Genomic DNA, 15,227 nt, shown 5'->3' on the forward strand with positions numbered 1-15,227 from the left:
ACCTAGTAACAAATCAATAAGTATCTCACACTACAAGAAAAACTGGATTTTGTCACGTTTTTAAAGTGTGCCAAAAATGGAAAACTTAGCGATATCTTTTCACCACGAATTTAAAGCGTGCCAAAAAGTGGAGATACAGCCACACTTTTATAAATATGCAATTGAGTTAGTTTTGGTTACACTTCAAAAGCGTGCCAATAGGAGATTATTGCTTTTCTATTTTAATTGATGTACTGATTCAGTTTCAAGGATTACTTTCGTACTTAATTTTATGAATTTGGGTGGAACGAAAGTATGACCCTTATTCTAGATGCGTTCTTGTGACCCTTGGAAGAGGTCTCACACTTGAACACAGCTTGAAAGTAAATTCCTCATAAATTTCTAATTACATGAACTAATTGAGATACATGACATATAATCTTGTTAGCTTTGGGTAATTAGGGTTTTTGTGGCCATAAACTAGTTTTGAACTTAACCTTTTAATCGGAATTAAGTGACCGTGATGGTGGTGGTTAATGAAGGTTAGAGGAGACTAAATCGCTAAGACATTAGGGTTTAGTCATTTACAATTTTCTATGAAATGAATAATGCATTGTTAAAATAATTGGTAAGAAGTTTTAATCCGGAAAAGTAAACATCTCTGATACCTTAACTGTTTTCTCTCACTGTTTTTACACTAAACATCTTAATTGATTTCTTTACTCTTTGATTTATTATTTTATGCGATTTCAACCACCAAATTAACTTTTCTGTTGCCTAACTAAGTCAATCATTTAACTATTGTTGCTCAGTTCCTTGGTCCTTGTGGGATTGACCCTCACTCACCTGAGGTATTACTTGGATGACCCGGTGCACTTGCCAGTTCAGTTATGGATAATCCGAAAATCCGCACCAAATTTTTTCACCCTTAGTTTATTTATTTATTTTTCTTTTAACTTTTGAATTAGGTTTTATTTATTTCCCCTTAATTTTTTATTTTAAGTTTGGTGTCCCGTTAGTGATTTTTCCTTTCCTGGTTTTTCGAATTTTTTTCTTTTAGTATCATTCTTTGTTTAGTTTTAAAAAATTTTTAGTTATTTATTTGCTTTATTTTATTTTATTTCTTTTTACATAAGATATCTCACTGGGAGTTCTCAATACTCTGACATCGAGCCTCCCACTTTTCTTTGTTTTCTCTTTGTTTATGAGCAGGAATAGGGACAAGGAACCCCTTCTTGAATTTGATCCTGAACCTGAGAGGACCTTGAGGCAGTGTTTGCAACATGTGAGAGCTTACAAAGCCGGAGAGAATCTCAGAGATACTTTTGAGAAGGAAGCTAAAGAGCTCAGCATGGATCCTAATGGAGGGAATCCGAATGGTAATGAGCAAGCTAGGAGGACTCTGAGCTCCTATACTATCCACACTCCTGACTTTTATTGGCGTAGTATTTCAGTACCTGCTATTGGTTCTAATAATTTTGAGATGAAGCCATAGTTAATCATTATGGTGCAACAAAATTGTCAGTTTCATGGACTCCCGCAGGAAGAGCCGAATTTGTTTATCTCTAACTTCCTGTAGATCGGGGACACTGTGAAGACTAACAGAGTGAATCCTGATGCCTACAAGCTCATGCTCTTCCCATTTGATATGAGGGACAGAGCAAAACAGTGGCTAAAAATGCAGCCAAAGGAGACTAGAAAAGATGGAGAATCCCTTTATGAAGCCTAAAAAAATACAAGCAAATGATCAGGAAGTGTCGCCCGGACATGTTCTCAAAATGGACCAGGTGGAAAATTTTCTATGATGGCCTCTCTGAGATGGCTAAGATGTCTCTGGACAACTCCGCAAGAGATTCCTTGCACATGAAGAAGATGCCTGAAGAGGCTAATGAGCTCATTGAGTTCAGGTAACTCTGTGAAGAAAGGAGTTGTGAAGGTGGACCTCCTGGATGCCATTCTAGCCCAAAACAAGATCATGTCACAATAGTTCAGTATGATTTCTTATCACTTGAGTAGGATTCAAGTCTCACCTGTCAGTACTCAAGATGCATCCTATGACATGAGTGGAGGCTTCAACCAAGGGGAGAACTATAATTGTTCTCAAATCACTCCTGAGCAAGTAAACTACATGGAAAATTCCTCCAGCAATCCCAATAATAATCCCTATTTGAATACATTCAGTCAGGGATGGAGGAATCACCCTAACTTTGGGTGGAAAGTGCAACCCCAGAGTCCTCAGTAGAACTTCATCAACAGCTCTCAAGGCTGTTTTAATCAAAACAAGTTCAATAATTCCAACAACCGTGAATTTCAAGATACTCAACAATAGCAGGCATCTATTTAACCTCAGAATACTCCTGACTTAGCCACTCTAGCTGCAGAACTTTCAAAGAGCACTCTTAGCGTTATGCATGAGACTAGAGCCTCCATTCGGAATTTGGAAGTACAGGAGGGATAGTTGAGTAAGAGAATACCTGAGAGACCACCTAACACTCTTCTCGATGACACATAGGTAAATCCAAGAGAAGAGTATAAAGCTCTCATAATGGCCAATGATCCCATGTTGAGGAAGGAGACGACAACTATTAAGGAGTCAGAGGAGAAAGAGGCTACAAAAAAGGCTAGAGCTGCATTGTCACACGCCTTACCTAGGGAGCACATTTAAAAGCTTGGAGTACCACAACCTCAGAAGCCCCGAGAGGGATCAAGGACGAGCAAATCTCTCAGTTCTTAGAAATCTTTAAAAAACTACAAATTAATATTCCTTTTGCTGAGGTTCTGGAGATGATGCCTCCCTATGTAGCTCCCTGAAAGAGCAAAATCGTCAGCTGGTGGACGAAAATTACAATCACAATTTTGCACTTCCGCATAACTAACCAGCAAGTGCACTGGGTCTTCCAAGTAACACCTTACGTGAGTAAGGGTCGATCCCACAGAGATTGTTGGCTTGAAGCAAGCTATGGTTATCTTGTAACTCTTAGTTAGGATATCAAAAGTGGTTCTTAGTTTTAATTGCGAAAAGTAAAGGAGCATGAAATAAATACTTGTTATGCAATAATGGAGAATAAGTTAGAGTTTTGGAGGTGCTCTGTCTTCTGAATCTCTGCTTTCCTACTGTCTTCTTCTTCACGCACGCAAGGTTCCTTCCATGGCAAGCTGTATGTTAGTGGATCACCGTTGTCAATGGCTATGATCCGTCCTCTTAGTGAAAATGGTCCATGTACATGGCTAATCATCTGTTGGTTCTCACTACTGTTGGAATAGGATCCATTGGTCCTTTTGCACACTGTCACTGCGCCCAGCACTTATGAGTTTGAAACTCGTCACAGTCATCCCTTCTCAGGTCCTACTTGGAATACCACAGACAAGGTTTAGACTTTTCAGATCTCAGGAATGCTGCCAATTGATTCTAGCTTATACCACGAAGACGCTGATCTCACGGATTTGAATGCTCTGTTGTTAGGAGAGGCAGTCAAACTCACGAACCAGGAACCCAAGTGATATACATTCAATCTAAGGTAGAACGGAAGTGGTTGTTAGGCACATGTTCAAAGGTTTAGAATGGTGATGAGTGTCACGGATCATTGGTGCACGAAATTGTGATCTCTAATAATGGCATTCAACTTTGGTATGCGCGTTTATAACTCAGCACTTTCTTTACAACTTCGCACAACTAACCAGCAAGTGCACTGGGTCGTCCAAGTAATAAACCTTACGTGAGTAAGGGTCAATCCCACGGAGATTGTTGGTATGAAGCAAGCTATGGTCATCTTGAAATTCTCAGTTAGGCGGATAATATATGGTTATGGAGTTTTCGAATAATAATAATAAATAAACAGAAAATAAAGATAGAAATACTTATGTAAATCATTGGTGGGAATTTCAGATAGGCATATGAAGATGCTGTGCTCCTTCTGAATCTCTGCTTTCCTACTACCTTCATCCAATCCTTCTTACTCCTTTCCATGGCAAGCTGTATGTAGGGTATCACCGTTGTCAATGGCTACATCCCATCCTCTCAGTCAAAATGGTCTAAATGCTCTATCACAGCACGGCTAATCATCTGTCGGTTCTCGATCATGTCGGAATAGAATCCATTGATTCTTTTGCGTTTGTCATCACGCCCAACAATTACGAGTTTGAAGCTCGTCACAGTCATTCAATACCTGAATCCTACCTGAAATACCACAGACAAGGTTTAGACTTTCTGGATTCTCATGAATGCCGCCATCACTTCTAGCTTATACCACGTAGATTCTGATCAAGGAATCCAAGAGATAGGCGCTCGGTCTAAGGTAGAACGAAGGTGGTTGTCAGTCACGCGTTCATAGGTAAGAATGATGATGAGTGTCACGGATCATCACATTCATCATGTTGAAGTGCAACGAATATCTTAGAACATGAATAAACTGAATTGAATAGAAATTAGTAGTAATTGCATTAAAACTCGAGGTACAATAGAGCTCCACACCCTTAATCTATGGTGTGTAGAAACTCCACCGTTGAAAATACATAAGTGATGGTCCAGGCATGGCCGAATGGCCAGCCCCCCTAAAATGTGATATGAATTCGGAAATAGGGAGAAGGACCAGATATGTGGTCAAAAGACCGAATGGTCAAAGACTCCTAGTATAATAGTAAAATATCCTATTTATACTAGACTAGCCACTAGGGTTTACAGAAGTAAGTAATTGATGCAAAAATCCACTTCCGGGGCCCACTTGGTGTGTGCTTGGGCTGAGCTTGAGCTTTACACATGTAGAGGCTTCTTTTGGAGTTAAACGCCAAGTTGTAACGTGTTTTTGGCGTTCAACTCTGGTTCGTGACGTGTTTCTGATGGAGGACCTTGTTGCACTCATGAAACTTAAAGTGGCCTTAGGCAGATCAGAGACTAAGTTTGCTAAATTAGAGGTGCTCTGCTCAGAATTCTCTGTCTGTTGCTGAGAAGAAGATGGATAAGGCTTGATATTGCAGAGCCTATTCTTCCACCATTATTAAAGCCTTGTTGAGGCTTTTGTTAATCCTTCCATGAGAAATTTGGATGATTTCTCCATGATGAATTATAGGTGTTTCCATAAGGTTCACCCATGTAATTTACCGCTGATATTGCAGGGTTCTCAGGATCATAAGCTTCTTCTTCAGAAGATGCCTCTTTAGTACTGTTGGATGCATTTTGCCATCTTTTCAGACTTGGAGAAATCATGTTAACTTGCTGAGTTAACATTTTGTTCTGAGCCAATATGGCATTCAGAGCATCAATTTTAAGAACTCCCTTCCTCTGAGGCGTCCTATTATTCACAGAATTCCTCTCAGAAGTGTACATGAATTGGTTATTTGCAACCATTTCAATAAGTTCCTGAGCTTCTGCAGGCGTTTTCTTTAGGTGAATGGATCCACCTGCAGAATGGTCCAGTGACATCTTAGAGAACTCACACAGACCATAATAGAATATATCTATCATGGTCCACTCTGAAAACATGTCAGAAGGACACTTTTTGGTCATCTGCTTGTATCTTTCCCAAGCTTTATAGAGGAATTCACCATCTTTTTGCTTGAAGGTCTAAACATCCACTCTAAGCTTGCTCAGCTTTTGAGGAGGAAAGAACTTAGCCAAGAGGGTCGTGACCAGCTTATCCCAGGAGTCCAGGCTATCCTTAGGTTGTGAGTCCAACCATGTTCTAGCTTTGTCTCTTACAGCAAAAGGGAAAAGCATGAGCCTGTAGACTTCAGGATCTAGTCCATTAGTCTTAACAGTCTCACAGATCTGGAAGAACTCAGTTAAAAACTGGTCAGGGTCTTCTGATGGAAGTCCATGGAACTTGCAGTTCTGTTGCATTAGAGCAACTAATTGAGGTTTCAGCTCAAAATTGTTTGCTCCAATGGCAGGAATTGAGATGCTTCTTCCATCAAACTTGGATGTAGGTGTAGTATAATCACCAATCATCCTTCTTGCATTATTTTTGTTGGGTTCGGCTGCCATTTCCTTTTCATGTTCAAAAATTTCAACAAGGTTGTCTCTGGATTGTTGTAATTTAGCTTCTCTTAGTTTCCTCTTCAGAGTCCTTTCAGGTTCCGGATCAACTTCAACAAGAATGCCTTTTTCCTTGTTCCTGCTCATATGAGAAAGAAGAGAGCAGAAAAGGAAGAGGAATCCTCTATGTCACAGTATAGAGATTCCTTTATGTTAGTAGAAGAAGAAAGGGAATAAGAGTGAAGAAGAATGAAGAATCCAAACACAAGGGTGAGGATAGGTTCAGATTCTTGAGATGAAGAGAAGTGCTAGTAAATAGATAAATAAATAGAATAAGATGAGAGAGAGAAGTTTTCGAAAATAAATTTTGAAAAGGAGTTAATGATTTTCGAAAATTAAAGGGGAAATAAAATTAAAATTAAAAATTAAAACAATTAATTAATTAAAAAGAATTTTTGAAAAAGAGGGAGGTATTTTCGAAAATTAGAAAGAGAAAAGTTGTTAGGTGGTTTTGAAAAAGATAAGGCATAAACAAAAAGTCAAATAGTTAGTTGAAAAAGATTTGAAATTTAATTTTGAAAAGATAAGAAGTTTGGAAGATATTTTGAAATTAAATCTTTGAAAAAGATAAAATTTTGAAAAAGATATGATAGAAAAGATATGATTAAAAAGATATGGTTAAAAAAGATTTAATTTTTAAAATTAAAATTAATTACTTGACTAACAAGAAACTAAAAGATATGATTTTGGAATTTAAAGATTGAACCTTTGTTAACAAGAAAGTAACAAACTTCAAAATTTTGAGTCAATCACATTAATTGTTAGTAAAGCATTTGAAAATCATGAATTAAAGAAAAATATTTTAAAATTCAAATTAAAAATTTTCGAAAAATAGTAAGAAAAATGAAAAAGATTTGATTTTTGAAATGGTTTTGAAAAGATAAGATTTTTAAAATTAAAAATTTGACTTGACTTATAAGAAATAGCTAAGTTTTAAAAATTTTTGACTAAGTCAACTCAAATTTTCGAAAATTATGAGAAAATTAAGGAAAAAATATTTTTTTGGTTTTTGAATTTTGAATGATGAGAGGGAAAAACATAATAATGACCCAAAACATGAAAATTTTTGGATCAAAATACATGATGCATGCAAAAACACTATAGATGTCAAGATGAACACCAAGACCACTTTGAAGATCATGATGAACATCAAGAACACATTTTTTTAAAAAAAATTTTTTTGATGCAAAGAAAAAACTGCAAGACACCAAACTTAGAAATCTTTAATGCTTAGACATTATGAATGCAAAAATGCACATGAAAAACCTCATATAATACAAAATAAGAAAATTTAAAGATCAAACAAGAAGACTTACCAAGAACAACTTGAAGATCATGAAGAACACTATGAATGCATGAATTTTTGAAAAATGCAAGAACAAGATGAATATGCAATTGACACCAAACTTAAAATATGACACAAGACTCAAACAAGAAACACAAAAATATTTTTTTTGATTTTTTCGATTTTATAAAAAAATTTTTGGATTTTATTTTATATTTTTCGAAAAACATATAGGAAAAAGAGAATAAGAAATTCAAAATTTTTAATAAGAATTCCAAGAATCTTTCAATGTTAGCCTAAAGCTCCAATCCAAAGGTTGGACATGGCTTAATAGCCAGCCAGCTTTAGGACATAAATCAGGCATGCAACAGCTGATACTTCATCCAACTCCATATACATGCCTTTTATGTTGAAAAGTGGAAGCCTCAATCCAAAGGAATTTGGATATGGCTTTACAGCCAACCAGGCTACAACATGCTTCATGAAACACTAGAATTCATTTTTAAAAATTTAGAATAATTTTTTTTCGAAAACAGAAGTAAAGTTTTTTGAAAATAAAACAAAAAGAAAATTACCTAATCTGAGCAACAAGATGAACTGTCAGTTGTCCAAACTCGAACATTCCCCGGCAACGGCGCCAAAAACTTGGTGCACAAAATTGTGATCTCTAATAATGGCATTCAACTTTGGTATGTGCATTTATAACTCAGCACTTTCTTCACAACTTCGCACAACTAACCAGCAAGTGCACTGGGTCGTCCAAGTAATAAACCTTACGTGAGTAAGGGTCGATCCCACGGAGATTGTTGGTATGAAGCAAGCTATGGTCATCTTGAAATTCTCAGTTAGGTGGATAATATATAGTTATGGAGTTTTCGAATAATAATAATAAATAAACAGAAAATAAAGATAGAAATACTTAGGTAAATCATTGGTGGGAATTTCAGATAGGCGTATGAAGATGCTGTGCTCCTTCTGAATCTCTGCTTTCCTACAGCCTTCATCCAATCCTTCTTACTCCTTTCCATGGCAAGCTGTATGTAGGGCATCACCGTTGTCAATGGCTACATCCCATCCTCTCAGTGAAAATGGTCCAAATGCTCTGTCACAGTACGGCTAATCATCTGTCGGTTCTCGATCATGTCAGAATAGAATCCATTGATTCTTTTGCGTTTGTCATCATGCCCAACAATCGTAAGTTTGGAGCTCGTCACAGTCATTCAATCCCTGAGTCCTACTCAGAATACCACAGACAATGTTTAGACTTTCCAGATTCGCATGAATGCCACCATCAATTCTAGCTTATACCACGAAGATTCTGATCAAGGAATCCAAGAGATATGCGCTCGGTCTAAGTTAGAACGGAGGTGGTTGTCAGTCACGCGTTCATAGGTGAGAATGATGATGAGTGTCACGGATCATCACATTCATCATGTTGAAGTGCAACGAATATCTTAGAACAGGAATAAACTGAATTGAATAGAAATTAGTAGTAATTGCATTAAAACTCAAGATACAGCAGAGCTCTACACCCTTAATCTATGGTGTGTAGAAACTTCACCGTTGAAAATACATAAGTGATGGTCCAGGCATGGCCGAATGGCCAGCTCCCGAAAATGTGATATGAATTCGGAAATAGGGAGAAGGACCAGATATGTGGTCAAAAGACCGAATGGTCAAAGACTCCCAATATAATAGTAAAATGTCTTATTTATACTAGACTAGCTACTAGGGTTTACAAAAGTACGTAATTGATGCAGAAATCCACTTTCGGGGCCCACTTGGTGTGTGCTTGGGCTGAGCTTGAGCTTTACACATGTAGAGGCTTCTTCTGGAGTTGAACGCCAAGTTGTAACGTGTTTTTGGCGTTCAACTCTGGTTCTTGACGTGTTTCTGGCGTTTGACTCCAGAATGCAGCATGGAACAGGCGTTGAGCGCCAGTTTATGTTATCTAATCTCGAATAAAGTATGGAATATTATATATTGCTATAAAGCTCTGGATGTTTAATTTCCAACGCCATTGAGATCGCGCCATTTGGAGTTCTGTAGCTCCAGAAAATCTATTTCGAGTGCAGGGAGGTCAGAATCCAACAGTATCAGCAGTCCTTTGTCATCCTTCTTATCAGAGTTTTGCTCAGATCCCTCAATTTCAGCCAGAAATTACCTGAAATCACAGAAAAACACACAAACTCATAGTAAAGTCCAAAAATGTGAATTTAGCATAAAAACTAATGAAAACATCCCTAAAAGTAGCTAGATCCTACTAAAAACTACATAAAAACAATGCCAAAAAGCGTATAAATTATCCGCTCATCAATCATCACATTCATCATGTTGAAGTGCGAATGAATATCTTAGAATAGAAACAAGCGTGATTGAATAGAAAATAGAAATAATTGCATTAATTCATCGAGACACAGTAGAGCTCCTCATCCCCAACCATGGGATTTAGAGACTCATGCCGTAGAAGATACAAATTCAGATGTAAAATGTCATGAGGTACTGAATGAATCTCTTAAAGTAGTTTTTATACTAAACTAGTAACCTAGGTTTACAGAAAATGAGTAAGCTAAGATAGATAGTGCAGAAATCCACTTTCGGGCCCACTTGGTGTGTGTTTGGACTGAGCAATGAAGCTTTCTCGTGTAGAGGCTATTCCTGGAATTTAACTCCAGCTTTTGTACTAGTTTGGGCGTTTAACTCCAGCTTGTATCCTATTTCTGGCGTTTAACACCAGAATAGGGTGGAATGCGTCATCACAACTCCGGCAAAGTATGGACTATTATATATTGCTGAAAAGCCCAGGATGTCTACTTTCCAACGCAATTGAGAGCACGCCAAATGGACTTCTGTAGCTCCAGAAAATCCATTTCAAGTGCAGGGAGGTCAGAATCCAATAGCATCTGCAGTCCTTTTTCAGCCTCTGAATCAGATTTTTGCTCAGGTCCCTCAATTTCAGCCAGAAAATTCCTAAAATCACAGAAAAACACACAAACTCATAGTATAGTCCAGAAATGTGATTTTTGCATAAAAATTAATAAAAATATACTCAAAAGTAGCTAGATCCTACTAAAAACTATATGAAAATACCCCCAAAAGCGTATAAAATAGCCGCTCATCACAACACCAAACTTAAACTATTGTGTCATTGATTAAGAGGATAAATAAAATAGGATAAATAGAAGATTAAGAGGCAATACATCCCAGAGTTTTAAGTGAAGCTCAGATTCTAATTAGATGAGCGGGGCTAGTAGCTTTTTGCTCTTGAACAGTTTTGGCATCTCAATTTATCCTTTGAAGCTCAGAATGATTGGCATCCATAGGAACTCAGAATTTTAGATAGTGTCATTGATTCTCGTAGTTCAGTATGTTGATTCTTGAACACAGCTAATTTATGAGTCTTGGCCGTGACCCTAAGCACTTTTTTTCCAATATTACCACCGGATACATAAATGCCACAGACACATGATTGGGTGAACCTTTCCAGATTGTGACTCAGCTTTGCTCAAGTCCCCAGTTAGAGGTGTCCAGAGTTCTTAAGCACATTCTTTTTGCTTTGGATCATGACTTTAACCACTCAGTCTCAAGCTTTTCACTTGGACCTTCATGCCACAAGCACAAGGTTAAGGACAACTTGATTTAGCCGCTTAGGCCAGGATTTTATTCCTTTGGGCCCTTCTATCCATTAATGCTCAAAGCCTTGGATCCTTTTTACCCCTGCCTTTTGGGTTTAAGGGCTATTGGCTTTTTCTGCTTGCTCTTTATTTTTCTTTCTTTTTCTTTTTCGCAAAAATTTATTTATTTATTTATTTATTTTTTCACTGCTTTTTCTTGCTTCAAGAATCAATTTCATGATTTTTTAAATTATCGATAACATTTCTCTTTGTTCATAATTCTTTTAAGAGCCAACAATTTTAACATTCATAAACTTCACTATAAAAAATATGCACTATTCAAGCATTCATTCAGAAGACAAAAAGTGTTGCCACCACATAAAAAATAATAATTAGAATTTTCCTTATTGAAAACGTGAAATAATTGCCTCCTTACTCTAAAGAGAATCTACTATTTTATTCATGTTTAGTGATGATGAGAGGAACAATTTATAGCTTACTTGGAGATAATAAAAATAAAATTAAAATAAGGACCCTAATTACTAATACTTATGTAATTCTTAAGATAGGTTTCTAATAATAAAAGTTATCACAGATTTAAGATTAGGACTCAACAACCTTTATTTTGGGAGATGGATGCTCTTTCAATATGTGGGGTGTCTGGTCCCTTAAGGGAGAGCTTCTGGCGCTTCAGCTCCTGTAGCTCACGCCCTTATTTTTCTTGCTCCTTAAGAAGTTTGCAAAGCATGCTATTGGATTTTGCTATTCTTCCTTAAGTTGGTCCATAGCTTCTTGTAGCTTGGTGACAGATGCTTCTAGGTGGGTCCAGTAGTCAATCTGAGGGATTTCTGGGAGGAACTTCTGCGCCCTCCTTTTGATGGAGTTGTCTTGCACTTGTTGTCCTTCCATTGACTTTTTGGTGATTGGATGCTCGACTGAGATATACTCATCCACTCCCATCTTTACCCCAGCATCTTTACATAGCAAAAAGATTAAGCTTGGGTAAGCCAATTTGGCATCAGTGGAGTTCTTATTTGCAATTGTGTAAAGCTCACAAGAAATCAGATGATGAATCTCCACTTCGTTTCATAGCATAATGCAATGGATCATCACTGCTCTTTTGACAATGACTTCAGAGCGGTTGCTGGTGGACAGTATAGAACGCCTAATTGTTTGGGACACCCTTTGTGTTGGTTATCCACTTGGTTCTAGGGAGGTATATGTCCTCTAGAACTTGGTCCAAGCGCTTATCTAATCTCACCATTCTCCTATTAAAGGATTCTGGATCATCTTGTAGTTGAGGCAGCTTGAAGACCTCTCTTATTCTGTCCATATCGAAGTAGATAATCTTCCCTCTGACCATAGTTCGAAAGGTATAGAAGGTGGTTCCAGTCATTCTCTGTTTATCTTTTTCCACAGATTTGAGTAGAATTCCTAAACCATGTTTCAACCCACCTTTGTCTCAGGATTAGCTAGAATTTCCCAGCCCCTATTTCGAATCTGCTCATGGATCTCTGGATATTCGTCTTCTTTCAGATGGAAATTTAACTTCCGGGATCACTAACACTAGACCCATTATTTTGTGGTAATTGTCTGCATGTTCTTTGGTTAAGAACCTCTCTTGATTCCAAAGTGGTTTTGGAGTGTTCTCTTTCTTGCCTCTTGGAGTGGTTTGTTTTCCCTTAGGAGCCATGATCTTGGTGAATCTTAGCCCAGTGATTCACGAAAAACACACCAAACTTAGAGGTTTGCTTGTTCTCAAGCAAGAGAAAGGAAAGGAGAGGAATAGGAGGAGAGTCAAATTTGAATGGTGGAGGAGTGAGGGAGGCCGAATGTGAATTTAAAAGGAAGGGGGTGGGCGAAAATTTTGAGAAAAAGATATGATAGAAGATATGATTTAGAAAAGATAAGTATGATATGCAAAAGATGTAATTTTAAAATTGAGAAGATATGAGAGAGTTTTGAAAAAGATAAATCTAAATTTGAAAAGATAGTATGATGAGTTGAAAAAGATTTGAAAAGATATTAGAAAGATAGATGATTTTTGAAAAAGATTTGAAAGGAAATTAGAAAAATATATGAATTTTGAAAAAGATTTGAAAAGAAGTTGAAGAAATATTTTTATGGATTAAGATTTTTTTGAAATTGAAATTGAAAAATGAGGATTTGTAACATGTTCATGCAAGAAAGTATGGATGAAAACATGAAAATTTGAACAAAATTGAGTTGGAAACAAAACTTTCTCCCCTCCACATTCCTGGCGCTAAACGCCCAGAATGGCATCCATTCTGGCGTTTTACGCCCAATTGTTGTTTGCTTTGGGTGTTTAACGCCCAGCCAGGTACTCTGGCTAGCGTTAAACGCCAAAAAGCCTTTATCATTGGGAATTTTTTTAAACGCCCAAAATGGTATCCATTCTGGTGTTTAACGCCCAGAAAGGTATCTTCACTGGTGTTAAACGCCCAGAATGGTTCCCATTCTGGTGTTTAACGCCCCAAATACCCCTTACTGGCATTTTTGTGCCAGTGAGCTCTTTTTTTCTCTGCTCTATGCTCTGAATCCTTCTATAACTCTGTGAACTTTTGTAATTAAGAATCAATGTTGAAGAGAATTTATATCAAACTCCTATAATTATTATTTGAATAATAAATAAACTATGCTAATGGCTGGGTTGCCTGCCAGCAAGCGCTTCTTTATTGTATTTAGCTGGACCTTACTGAGCTTTAATCTAGTCTCAGTTTTGAGCATTCTTCCTCAACATTGCTGTCAAGGTAATGTTTGACTCTTTGTCCATTAACAATGAACTTTTTGTCAGAATCGAGATCCTGAAGCTCTACATATCCATATGGTGACACACTTGTAATCACATATGGTCCTCTCCAGTGGGATTTCAGTTTCCTGGGGAATAATCTGAGCCTAGAATTAAACAGCAGAACTTTCTGCCTGGCTCAAAGACTCTGGATGATAGTTTCTTGTCATGCCACATTTTTGCTTTCTCTTTGTAAATTTTTGCATTTTCAAAAGCATTGAGTCTGAATTCCTCTAGCTCATTCAGTTGGAGCAATCTTTTCTCTCCAGTTAATTTGGCATCAAGGTTCAAGAATCTAGTTACCCAGTAGGCTTTATGCTCCAGTTCTACGGGCAGGTGACAGGCCTTCCCATACACAAGCTGGTATGGAAAAGTTCCTATAGGGGTCTTGAATGCTGCTCTATATGCCCAGAGAGCATCATCCAAGCTCCTTGCCCAATCCTTTCTACGGGCAATTACAGTCCGTTCTAGGATTCTTTTTAATTCTCTATTAGAGACTTCAACTTGCCCATTTGTCTGTGGATGATATGGAGTTGCCACCTTGTGGCTAATTCCGTATCTGACCATAGTAGAGTAAAGCTGTTTATTGCAGAAATGAGTGCCTCCATCACTGATTAGTGCTCTAGGGACACCAAATCTGCTAAAGATATGTTTTTGGAGGAACTTCAGCACTGTCTTAGTATCATTAGTGGGTGTTGCTATTGCCTTTACCCATTTAGATACATAGTCTACAGCTACCAGAATATAAGTGTTTGAGTATGATGGTGGGAAAGGCCCCATGAAGTCAATACCCCATATGTCAAACAACTCAATCTCTAAGATCCCTTGTTGAGGCATGGCGTAACATTGAGGCAGATTATCAGCTCTCTGGCAACTATCATAGTTACGTACAAACTCTCGGGAGTCTCTATAGAGGGTAGGCCAGTAGAAGCCACATTAGAGGATTTTTGTGGCTGTTCGCTCACTTCCGAAATGTCCTCCATATTGTGATCCATGACAATGCCATAGGATCTTCTGTGCTTCTTCTCTAGGCACACATCTACAGATTATTCCGTCTGCACATCTCTTAAAGAGATATGGCTCATCCCACAAGTAGTACTTTGCATCAGAGATCAGGTTTTTTGTTTGCTACCTGCTGTACTCCTTGGGTATGAACCTCACATCCTTATAGTTTGCAATGTCTACAAACCATGGCACTTCCTGAATGGCAAAGAGTTGCTCATCGGGGAAGGTTTCAGAGATCTCAGTGGAAGGGAGAGATGCTCCTGCCACTAGTTCTATCCGGGACAAGTGATTAGCCACTTGGTTCTCTGTCCCTTTTATGTCTCTTATTTCTATATCAAACTCTTGCAGAAGCAGCACCCATCTTATGAGCCTGGGTTTTGAATCTTACTTTGTGAGTAGATATTTGAGAGCAGCATGGTCAGTGTACACAATCACTTTTGATCCTACTAAATAGGATCTAAACTTGTCAATGGCATAAACCACTGCAAGCAGTTCCTTTTCTGT

The sequence above is a fragment of the Arachis hypogaea genome, chromosome 1 (genome assembly GCF_003086295.3).
Source record: "Arachis hypogaea cultivar Tifrunner chromosome 1, arahy.Tifrunner.gnm2.J5K5, whole genome shotgun sequence".
Taxonomy (NCBI): domain Eukaryota; kingdom Viridiplantae; phylum Streptophyta; class Magnoliopsida; order Fabales; family Fabaceae; genus Arachis; species Arachis hypogaea.